This window comes from Pinus tabuliformis, chromosome 4_2 (genome assembly GCF_031772625.1).
Source record: "Pinus tabuliformis cultivar Carrire ecotype Pingquan chromosome 4_2, CPIR1, whole genome shotgun sequence".
Taxonomy (NCBI): domain Eukaryota; kingdom Viridiplantae; phylum Streptophyta; class Pinopsida; order Pinales; family Pinaceae; genus Pinus; species Pinus tabuliformis.
In genome coordinates this window covers 837,317,753-837,329,215 of record NC_142304.1, presented here as the reverse complement: position 1 = coordinate 837,329,215, position 11,463 = coordinate 837,317,753, and the positions used below count along the sequence as shown (strand labels likewise).

Genomic DNA, 11,463 nt, shown 5'->3' with positions numbered 1-11,463 from the left:
CAAAGGATCTAGATCCACCTCAGAAGCCTATGCACGGTCAATTTTAACCATGTGCGAAGGCAGGCCAATAAACTGGCTGATCTATTGGCTAATCAAGGTGTGAAATGTACCAGGTATAGGGTTTCGATGAGCGGGCATAGGTTGCCTCAGGATAATTTCATGGATCAGTGTAACACCCAAGCAGTCGAGGATATGATGGTGTACCGCACCAAAACAATGGAAGCCCTGTCCAATAATTTGGTTGATTTATGAGGTGCAAGTTTTACCTTTCTCATTTCTTCTTATGTTGCCAGGAGGAGTCTGCTACCAGAGTAGTTGTTTGGAGGGAAGGGGTAGTACGTTGCTCAGGCTCACATACGACGGCAAAAGCGAAAGGAGTAGCTGTCAGAACCCGGAATCCAACGACGAAATGTATACTCCTAATACGCTGTCAAACGTTGCATTTCCGCTAGCGAAGTGGTTTCTGGTATATCGGGGGCCTCTTGGGTGGGAAGCGGTTTTAAATTTTTGGGTGCGATCACACTCCTCGGGTGACACGTGGCTGTGGGGTGGTTTTGTTCTCCGCCCTTATCGCGCGTTAAACATCTGCTCCTTTGCTCGGAGCGATATGATCCTCCACCGTTGGATCATATCTGACGGATCTACGGCTGTGATCTATCGAGCTTGTCTGTGGGGCCTCATGGTTAAAGGGCAGACTTCTAGACGGCGCGATATTCAACTCCACCGTTGGATCAACCTGGGGGGATCGACGGTCAGGAATTTGTTGCGTTCAATGGTACTTCCAAAAGGTTTTTTGGCGGGAGCCTTGGCTTTGCGAGGTACTCCACTGTAGTTGGTCGGGTTGCTTATCAATTTGGTCGGGTTGCTTATGTGGCCTTTGTACTTGTTGCCTTTTTGGGTGGTGTAGATTTGTGGATTAGGGTCGGAGTTTTAGCACTTAACTCGTGACCCTAGGTTTTCTTGAAAGTAGGGTTTGTTTAAAATCCATGTTACCATGTGGATGGTTGTATTCTATGTAAATACTTTTCTGTTTTAATGATTAAAAAGGTACGACTCTTGCTTCAGCAAAAAAAAGAATTAGAATGAGTATAAATTTAAAGTTACGTAAACAATTTGTTACAAAAAATTATCATATATATATATATATATATATAGGTTACTTGATATAATGATACTAGACATTGTAATTTCTTCTCCTTATTTGGTCCTATAAGCTAAAAATGGAATAAAATGTGCACAAACACATTTCAATAAACTCTTAACTTTTGTAACAAACAATAATGTCAGGGCTAATGTTTCATCCAAAATTATCTATGTAATTATCTCTATTTTTCTCCAAGGGTATCTAGTCCATTGATTATTTTTGTTACTTCCGTTCGTCGTATTCAAATGTATTTCATTATTAGATTTATGAATTGTTCAAGTATTCAACAATTGCTATCAATAACTTTATGCATAAGAGGTAGGTACTAAGAAGCAACACTACATATTACACTTGTTTATATTTTAGTTCAATTTTAAAATTAATGTTAATTTTAATTTTAAATTAAAAAAATATAAATATAATAATTCATTATAATTATTTTTAGTATTAATTGAACATTGTGTGTCATGAAAGATTTTGTTAATTAGTTGTATTATTAGTTGAGCATTATGCATTATAATTGTGGTTTATGTATACTTAAATTAAATTTGATTTCTTGAACGTTAAGAAAGGTTAAGGATTATTTGGATATATTTATAAAAAATAAATGACTTAAATAATATTAAGAGAAGGATTCCGAGATCAAAGTAATTCTAATGAGGTAGAAGGTTTCAAAGGTTGGTATTGTGAAAAATCTTTTGAAATTAAAATTAAATTTAGATAATACATGATACTTTGAGAAAAGGTGTCTTTCATCTTTAACCTTCTTAGCATCCAAAGATGATAAATTCTTTTAACTCATGACATTTTGAGAATTGTCCAATGCCTAGTTTCACTATAGAGCTCAAGATAACTTGTTCTTATTTTAGCAATGTTGATTTTCTTCTTCCACTAGTAAAAAACAAAGATATACTTTTAATTTTCTAGATTAGGGCTGATCACCTCCATATAATTCTTAATTTTATTTTATCGTCTAATTAATTATCGCACCATAATGTCTCCTTAAATTTAGATATAATAATAATTTTAATATTTATTGTTATTCCACAAAATGATATCTTCCTTTATTCCCTAGTAATATAACCAAGACTTGACATCTTTATGCTAACCTTGCTTGAATCGTAGGTGGTTTCGGTTGGACTTTGAAGAAATTTTGGGAAGCATATTGTCTTCCATGTTGTTTATCTTGTTCTCGCACATTACATATCGAGTCATAATCATGTTATCAATGGGGAAAATGCTCGATTCTATGAGGAAGATACGAGATTGTGCTTGCCTTTAATTTTGAGATTACAAGTTATAAAATTCTTTTGGATCTACTCTATCTTTCTCCACGATTACCTAAATGTACCACATCCCCAAACTTCACATCCATATAAGATAATAGGGGTATTGAGAGTCTCAAACAAGAGTTTTTTTATTATACCATATCCAAAAGTTTGCTTATTTAAAATTGTTTTCAAACCCATAAAAAGTTTTAAACCCTCCATTTTTCATTTTATCAATGTTATAATCTTCGTTGAGCCTGTGATGGATATCAATTATGAGATATTTGCATAAGGAACTTCCTCCAAGTTGTTATTTCATATACAAAAGTATTTAAGAGATATTTTTGGATTTAATTAGCATAACTTTGATGTTGTGAATGTTAACAATTATACCCATACTGTTGAAATGTGGCAACAAGAATATTCAATTTAATTTGTCCTTGAATTAAATTGTGAATTAAAATCAAATTTAGTCTTAACAACTGCTTGGAAATAATCAATTAATTTGTTTCAAATTAATTAGTTGGAGAAATTCAAGTTAGAAGTCTTTCTGAAGTCATGCAAGAGTTATCCCTTGAATTAAGGAGATAAGATTGAGTTATATTTGAGTTGTAATTAGTTAACTCATTTTACTGAGTTAAGTCTAGTTAAATTAGTTCCAAACTGTTTGAGGAACTAATAGAGAGTTAACAATCAATTGATGCATGCATGCACTCAACTAGTGCTACTCTAGTTAACTGAAGATTCCCTCATCAGAAACTCATGCATGTCTATTATGAGAAAGACCCAGTTGATATTAAAGTTAAGGACAATGTACTATCAGTTGCATGTGTTTTCTTATAAAGAAAACTCATGCATGTAGTCAAGGTATCAATTCCTTGAGGATTGCGCAGTTCTGACAGTGTGTGAGATCAGAGTGTTCCACTTGGTTGAAGGAGAATCATCCCAGAGGAACAACGCAAGGAAATAGGAGCTTGGAGGGTAGAGAGGAAGGCTTGAGAGAAGCCTAGATTGCTCGTGAGGATCTGTGAGGATTGTACTGAGAGCTGGCTAAATGTGAGAGCTAAGGCTTTGTATGATTCCTATGTATTTCCACCTTGTATGATAATACAGATAGTGGAGTTTTTAGCTGAGGCTTTCCCCAAAGTATTTTCATGTGTATTGTGCATTGATTCTTCTTCTTCTGGTTATATTTTTCAGCTTGATCTTAAGCTTCCACAAATTGATACTAAGAGTAGGTTATAGTAATCTGATTTGATTTATATTGCATTATCGGGTTAACCTACAATCATATTTTCTACATGGTCTCAGAGCGAGATTTGTAGAGAATTTCTACACATACTAGAGAAAAATTCCTTAAGGATTCTTAGTTGCTATCCAAGATCACAAAGACTCCTTGTCATAAGAATACTATTATTGGAATAAAGAAGAAGGACGAAGACAATTCCAACGAGAGTCAAGTCAACACAACTAGCTTCTTCTAAACGATATGCTAACTTGTCAATATATATATACCAAGAAAAGTAGGGGAAAACCTTACTTGATTCCTATATTAAAGTTAATTTCTTTTAACCATCTTTCAATGTTCACTAACCTATCGCTAATATTTTCTTACAACAATACCACAACAACTCTCGACTCCAAAGAAACTTCTACCTCTTTTATCATATTCCAAATATTTGCCTTTATATATATCTATATCTATATATATATATATATATAAAGTTAACAAAACAACATATTTAAATATTTTTAACATTTATGTAATTTTTTAAACTAAAATACAATATTTAATATATTTCTATTTAGATATTAGTTTAATTAGTTATTATTAATATTATTAGACATTTAACTAATTATGTACTGATAAGTATTCATTTTTTTTTTAAGCTTGGTAGGAGTACATCTTCATCATGTCCAATATATCACCCCGATCAGGACAGGGAATTGAACCAGTAACTTCACATCAAGGAGTGCCTTAACAGAACACCCAATCACCGTTTATCCAAGACACCGTAAACAATATTCAATTAAATTTATTTTATGTAAAATATATTAATTTACACTAATAATTTAATATCAAAACCATCCTTAAATGTTTCTTTATTTTTTAAATAAAATTACAAAAAAAACACACACATATATATATATATATATAAAATTCATACTTATTTCTTTATATTTTTATATATTTTATTATTATTTAAATTTTCTTATTTTAAATTAATTTCTATTACATAATTGAATCTTCTATTTTTTTCTAATATATATATATTTTTAAAACATGTCAAAATAATGGTTGAACTTAATGAATTTCTAGTAATGTTAAATTCCTAGCACATAACACAAAGTCCATATCTATTGAGTGGAGGATAGTAATTGTTGGATGTATATGAAAAATTGGACGAAGTTATATGGTTAAATTTATTGTGAAGTTTTATGGTTTAAATCGTTGCGTAATGTCTCACATGTATTGTTGGTGAAAGGATTATAACGCCATGTCAAACCTAGTTATACATCAACAAGTGTTGACATACACAACATCATTATAAATCATACAAACTTTATTTATATGTTGAAACAATAAAAATAATATATCAAATTTATTTATGTCCAACCATATTTAACTGCATCCAACTTATTATATAAAATCCAAAATAAATAAAGTTATTAAAAAAAACTTAATTTATCTGCATCTAATTTAGTATAAATAAACTTATAAAACACTTAAATTGATTATTTTTATCATAAAAAGAAGTTTTTTCAAATAACAAACCTTAAGCATAAATTAAACCTGCCATAAGTAACTAACCTTAAACATCAATTAAATTTTGCCATAAATACAAATACCATAAATGTAAGCAGAACTTCACTAATACAAATACCATAAATGTAAAAAAAGAAAAACAAACACTTTATTGTGAAATTATATGGTTCAATTTATTTTATTGTGAGGTTGTATGGTTTATGATGCCATGTCAAATCTAGTTATACATCACCAAGATGTTGACATACACAACATCACTATAAATCCTACCAACTTTATTTATACATTGAAACAATAAAAACAATATATCGACTTTACATTATGTCAAACCATATTTATCTGCATCCAATTTATTATATAGAATCTAAAATAAATAAATTTATTAAAAAAAAACCTTCAATTGATTTATCTGCATCCAAAATAAATAAACTTATAAAACAATTAAATTGATTATTTTTATGATGAAAATAAGGTTTTTTAAATAACAAACCTTAAACATCAATTAAATCCGTCATAAATAACAAACCTTAAACATAACTTTCGTTATACAAATATAAAACTTTAGTATTTCACAAAGTATAACATTGAAAGTTTCATTAATGCCTATCCAAAACATGGTATTACTAGTCCCTGCCATCTGGCATCCGGCAGGGACTATAGTAATCGGTATTTCCCGACTTAGCATTAGTTTGGTGTTTACCTAGTCTGTTATACGGCAGTTATTATAATGTCTGTGCGGTGTTCTCTCCGACTAACCTATGTCTGCTTCCCCGCTGAAGCTTTCCCATCTTATTTGGCCTCTTCCCGAAGCGGAAGAGGCCCGAACATAGGTTAATTTATATTTACGCCCAGTTTCATTCATTATGCCTGTCAACGGTCAGTGTTAATGCTAGCATTAATTCCTTATTCCGTAAATTATTATCTGCCGGGGTATGCCAAGCTTTCCTAAGGTATTATCTGCCGGGGTATGGTTTCCTGTTGGCTGTTACAAGGTTGTGCAGGTTGTGCATTGGCAGCTGGTGCATGCGGTGGTTCAACAGCTGTGTTGAACCGCAACAGCTGTTATTATGAAGTGGTTCAGGGTAAGTCGGTGGAATCCATCAAATATTACAGTTCAAGTCTGCCGGTTTCAGCAAAGGCGTAAAAGAGTGTTCAAGTCTGCCGGTTTCAGTAAAGGCGTAAAAGAGTGTTCAAGTCTGCCGGTTTCAGCAAAGGCGTAAAAGAGTAACCGGTTTCAGCACAGGCGTAAAAGAGTAAAGGGTTAGTGCCCGGTAACAACTTGAACCTGGTCCTCTCGCTGTGCAGCTGTGGCCGTGCTATGGCAGATGCGTGACTATGAGATTAGCGGATTGGCAGACTTCATCAAGAGCAGAACGGGGCTTAGGGGAATTCCGAGCTCATCGTCTGAAGCCTCCAACAGATATATGCATCGCCCTGGAAACCCTCATTCGAATGGGAGGACTTCAATATATGTAATTCCCGGTCTGCAGAAACAGATTTAAGTGGTGCTGCAGCTACAGAAAAGAATAAAGAAGGGGAAGAAACCGTTCAAAAGGGTAACGACCCTCTTAAAACAAGAAGTTTTCTGGATGGGGTTACGCCCACAGAATGTTCTGAGCATCTCCAGATCTCGGCATTATGCAGGCAGAACTATAACTCACAATATTTTGAGGGCTGGAGATTATTGGCCGACAGTGTTGGCTGATGTCCATAAGTTTGTGAGGGCATGTCAACCTTGTCAGTTATTTGCATGGAGGCAGGGAGCAACACTGAGACAGAGGGTTCCGAGTAGGCCTTTGCGGCCAATTTCAAAGGCAAAGGAAAAGGGGCCAAGAAGAAAGGGCAGCACAGCAGGGAGGATGGCTCCCAGGGACAGAAGACCATTTGTCATTATGCGAATAAATTACAAGCCTTCTTCCTGCCTGCCATGGCGTTTCGTGCATGTAGGTGTTGTACATGGGTAATACTAACAAGGGTCTGGTCTTTCTTCTTTATTGCCTTGGGCTTTCACCGGATATGGGATCGATCGCTTTCACCATTCCTCCAATAGATGCGGATGAATTAGCTGTCGTTATTCTTTCAACATTTGCAGAGCTAACCCCTGAAGTGACTTCAGTCCCATGTTAGAGCTAATTGCTGGTTCTTCTATAGCAAGTGCCGAGCAGGAATCACTGCTTATTCGACTGGTAATGCTGTATGCCCGGCTATGAAAACCAATCCACCCAAGGCAAGGAGAAAGACAGCTGAACAAGACCATGCGGAGCAGATCTTCTCACTTATTTCGCCGAGCATATTTGGGCTGGAGATTGCCGTTCAGCTGTTCCCCGGTTTTGAAACCCGCCCCAAACTCTTAGCTGCTACTGATCCTTACCAACCAACCTCTTTGGTTGATCGAGTCGAGACCAGCAAGCAGCAAGCTACCTCACTACTAAAGGAGTCATTGGCTATTCATCCTGGCTTCCACCTCCTCCGTTGCCCACAGGCAGGTACAGGGATGTAAGGTGACACTTGGTATTCATGCGGTACCATGAAGTCCAGCTGCAACGACTTTTATATTTTTATATATTCTAATTCTTATATTATTTTATTTAATATTTTATTTATATAACTTTTAATTATTAGTTTTTTCTTTTTACTACCAGCTGGTAGCCTGTTTATTAACACGTCCAATATTATTCTCTTTTATATTTTTCAAATGCATATTTCTGCAAAACCCGGAATCGAGCTCAGGGTTTACAAATTGAACCATGCAGAAAATGGGGAAAAATAGGTTTGGGAATGCAATGGCTTGAATGGACTTCTGGTGGCTTTGATTTGTCTCTGCTTATCTAGAATTTGAGAATTCTGTTGCGCTCAGGGGCTGGAGCGCCCCAGTCTACACTGCTGAGCTGACCCCTGCATCCAGCCGAGGGGCACTCACATCACTTCCTGAAATCTTTATCAATGTAGGGATTCTTTTGGGGTACATCTCCAATTATTTTCTGTCAGGGCTTTCTGCTCATCTGAGCTGGAGATTGATGCTTGGTTTGGGGGTTTTTCCATCATTATTACTTGGATTAGGTGTCCTTGCCATGCCCGAATCCCCTAGATGGCTTGTTATGCAAAACAGGATCCCAGAAGCCATGGTGGTACTTTCAAGGACCTCAGATGATCAAGCCGAGGCTGATGCAAGATTGGCTCAAATTATGGATGCTGCAGGAGTTCAGGGAAATGATGATGCCCATCAATCAGGTGGGCATGAGGGAACTTCTTTAGACATATCCAATTCCCCTGATGCCCAAAAGAGTCATGGGGAACGAGTCTGGCTTGAGCTCCTGAGGCCCACTCCCCTGGTCCGAAGACTGCTTATCATAGCCTTAGGGATTCAATTCTTCCAGCAAGCATCAGGAATTGATGCAACAGTCTATTACAGTCCAGTGGTTTTCAAAAAAGCTGGAATTCATAGCCAAGACGAGATTCTTGTTGCCACCGTTGCAGTGGGTTTTGCAAAGACTGGATTTATCCTGGTGGCCACATTTTTGCTAGATCGTGTTGGGCGGAGACCATTGTTGCTTACCAGTGCCCTTGGAATGACTGTATCTTTGATGGCATTGGCAATGGGATTTGACTTCATAGAAAACACATCTGAAACCAATAAGGGAGCTGCGATTCTGGCTATATTGGCCGTGTGCTGCAATGTTGCTTTCTTCTCCATCGGATTAGGGCCGATATGCTGGGTGTTAGGGTCTGAGATTTTTCCATTGAGGCTCCGAGCACAGGCAGCCAGTCTGGGTGTAATAGTAAACAGGATTGTTAGTGGGATAGTGGTAATGACTTTCTTGAGTGTTTCTAGGGCAATTACTGTGTCAGGTACATTTTCCCTTTTTTCTTGTCTATCAGTCCTCTGTGTAGTCTTCATATATATCTTTGTGCCCGAGACAAAGGGCAAAACTCTGGAAGAGATTGCGGTGTCTTTTGATGAGGAAGAGGCAAAGAGACTGTCACAAGGCGCCGAGTTGGAGCTTGGGGACACAACATCTCTTGTCCAGAAAAACTGACTTCTCATACAATTACTGCTTGGATGGAATTTATTTGACTTCCTAAAACAAACATTGAAGAAATCATAATGGCCTTCGACATCAGAATATCTATTTTAGAAACACGGAGGATCAGAGATAGTTGAAACACCTGCTGATTGTAATTCCAAAGCTATTTGTAAAGTACATGTTCGATTAGCTTTTGCAGAAGGTCAGAACAGACAGACTAATGCATTTTTACCATATGTTTCCCCTCTGATTTGTGCTGTCATTTTTAAACTCAGTTTTGCAGTATCTCAAGCTTCTCTCCCATGATAGTCAATGCCTATTATACCTGCAAAGTTCTAGCTTGTGGAAGAGTTCCGGATGTAATTCTTGAAATGATCTTCCAGTAACAAATAGATGAAATAAGTATTCTTCAATATCTAATTTTAGCCTGCAATTTCACCCTTGTTTGCCTTTTCCTACCAGTCTTAAATCAAGTTAAAGGGATGTTTCATTTCTTAATTATTCTCAGACTCCTATTGTATGGTGTTCATTGTGCAAAGTTGCCATGATTAAGTGTATGTCTAGTAGTTGAAAGCTTCGGTTTTGATTAGGCTTCCTTTGGTTTGGAAAGGGCTTCGGTTTAGGCTAGATAGAAAGCTAAATGGGCTAGATAGAACTATGTGCAGGGACTAGCTTGCTTGTTAATTGAATGAATTGTAATATTAAAACTTAGGGAGAAACATTTATGTTAAATTTATATAAGATTGAAATTTTCATTAATGTTCATCCAAAAAATGTTATTATTATTTGAATTAATTGCTATATGTAGAAGGTTACTTATTACATTTATGCTTTTTGTTTCCATGATGCTAGCAAAGTATTCAATAATTCTTTGACAAATTAAATACCAAGTAGGAAACTATTATGATGTTTTTAGGTTAAGTGGTTCACTATATGTTTTTTGGTGGGTGTTGTATATAGTCTTTGATGGGAAGGAAAATTTTAGATATTGATTAAGATTTTTCTTAAAAATTGTGATTATAATATAGTTAAATATTCAACACTTATTTTGACATTACATTTGTGGTGAGTAGTGGTAGGATATCAATTTGAAAAGTTGTTTTTTAGGAATATAATAATTTATATAGAGAGAGTGAAGAATGTTAAATAAGTTTAATTAAAGGAGATCATATTGTTAAGAGGTAATCTATATAGATTGAATATATGAATTTTTTTTTATTTGCATATTTAATGGCATTAGTTTCTTATCTAAATTTTGTATCAACATACGTAATGTACATAGGGAGGACAATATTGGGTACCTAGGAAGGTATTAGTCGGATAATGAATATAATGTGGCCAAAATCATGAAATAGAGTTATTTGGTAGTTGATGGGTAATAAAGAGGTCCACTAGCTAGTTAAGAGAAAATAATATAATAATAAGGGGTAGTTGGCATAAACCTACATGAATACATGATAAAGTATAAGTAAATATGAGTATCATTGTCTTGAATATAGTTAGATGTATTTTCATGTAGTGAGCATGGCTTGTGGGATTATTCCTTCCATAAGGAGTATTTGATGGTGTTACCTTATCTTAAGGGTTCTGATAAGGGGATATATTTTATTTTTATTCTATCGAGGTTTATTACAAGCGGTATTAGAGCTCTTCCCTAGTGTCAAAGTGCAAGATTTTTTTCTTTTCTTTTGCAAACATTTCAAGGTAAAAAGTGGATAACATAACACATATCAATTTCTTAAACATTTTGCACATGATTTAAAGAAACTAGTTGTAGATATTAGTTCCTCTCAAAAAAATATTTCAAAATAGAAATAGTCCAATTTGGTGTGTAAGAAGTGGAGTTTTTGTTGATACAAAATGAATTGTTTCAAGATTTTTCTGCTGATGACCACATGACTTGTAGAGTCATATATCTTTTGATAGAGTGCATATATTTCAATCAAAGTAGTGCCACTAGATCCAAAGTAGCCATGAAATTTCAAAGTAGTAATAATAATCAGTCAAAGAAGTGTTGTAAAACTTATGATCATTTTACATTAGCCATATCAAAATTGTGACTACATGATGAAAATGATTTATGGGGTCTATTATTTTTTGGCTCTTAATGGTATTGATCCTCCAGCCTATGGGTTATGGGCCTGCAATCAACCTATAATCTCTATACACATGGCTGTGACATGCACCTCCACTAGAAATTTGAAGTTGCAAGGTTTGAACATTGTTGCAGGTTTAAAAAAAACCATAAGCTGAAAGGCC

At 35.1% G+C, this 11,463-nt stretch overlaps 1 pseudogene across 3 annotated transcripts; it reads left to right on the top strand.

Annotated features, from left to right (window-relative positions):
* Window positions 1–5,942: 5,942 nt before the first annotated feature.
* LOC149172279 (putative polyol transporter 4 pseudogene) lies at window positions 5,943–9,378 on the top strand (annotated as a pseudogene). 3 transcript variants are annotated; one of them, XR_016259079.1, is made up of 3 exons: window positions 5,943–6,317; window positions 6,394–7,680; window positions 7,933–9,378. The product of XR_016259079.1 is annotated as a putative polyol transporter 4 pseudogene, transcript variant X2 (transcript). The 3 variants fall into 3 exon arrangements; XR_016259078.1 differs by having other exon boundaries at window positions 5,944–6,317; window positions 6,394–7,665; XR_016259080.1 differs by lacking the exon at window positions 5,943–6,317 and having other exon boundaries at window positions 6,324–7,665.
* The last annotated feature ends 2,085 nt before the right edge of the window (window positions 9,379–11,463 follow it).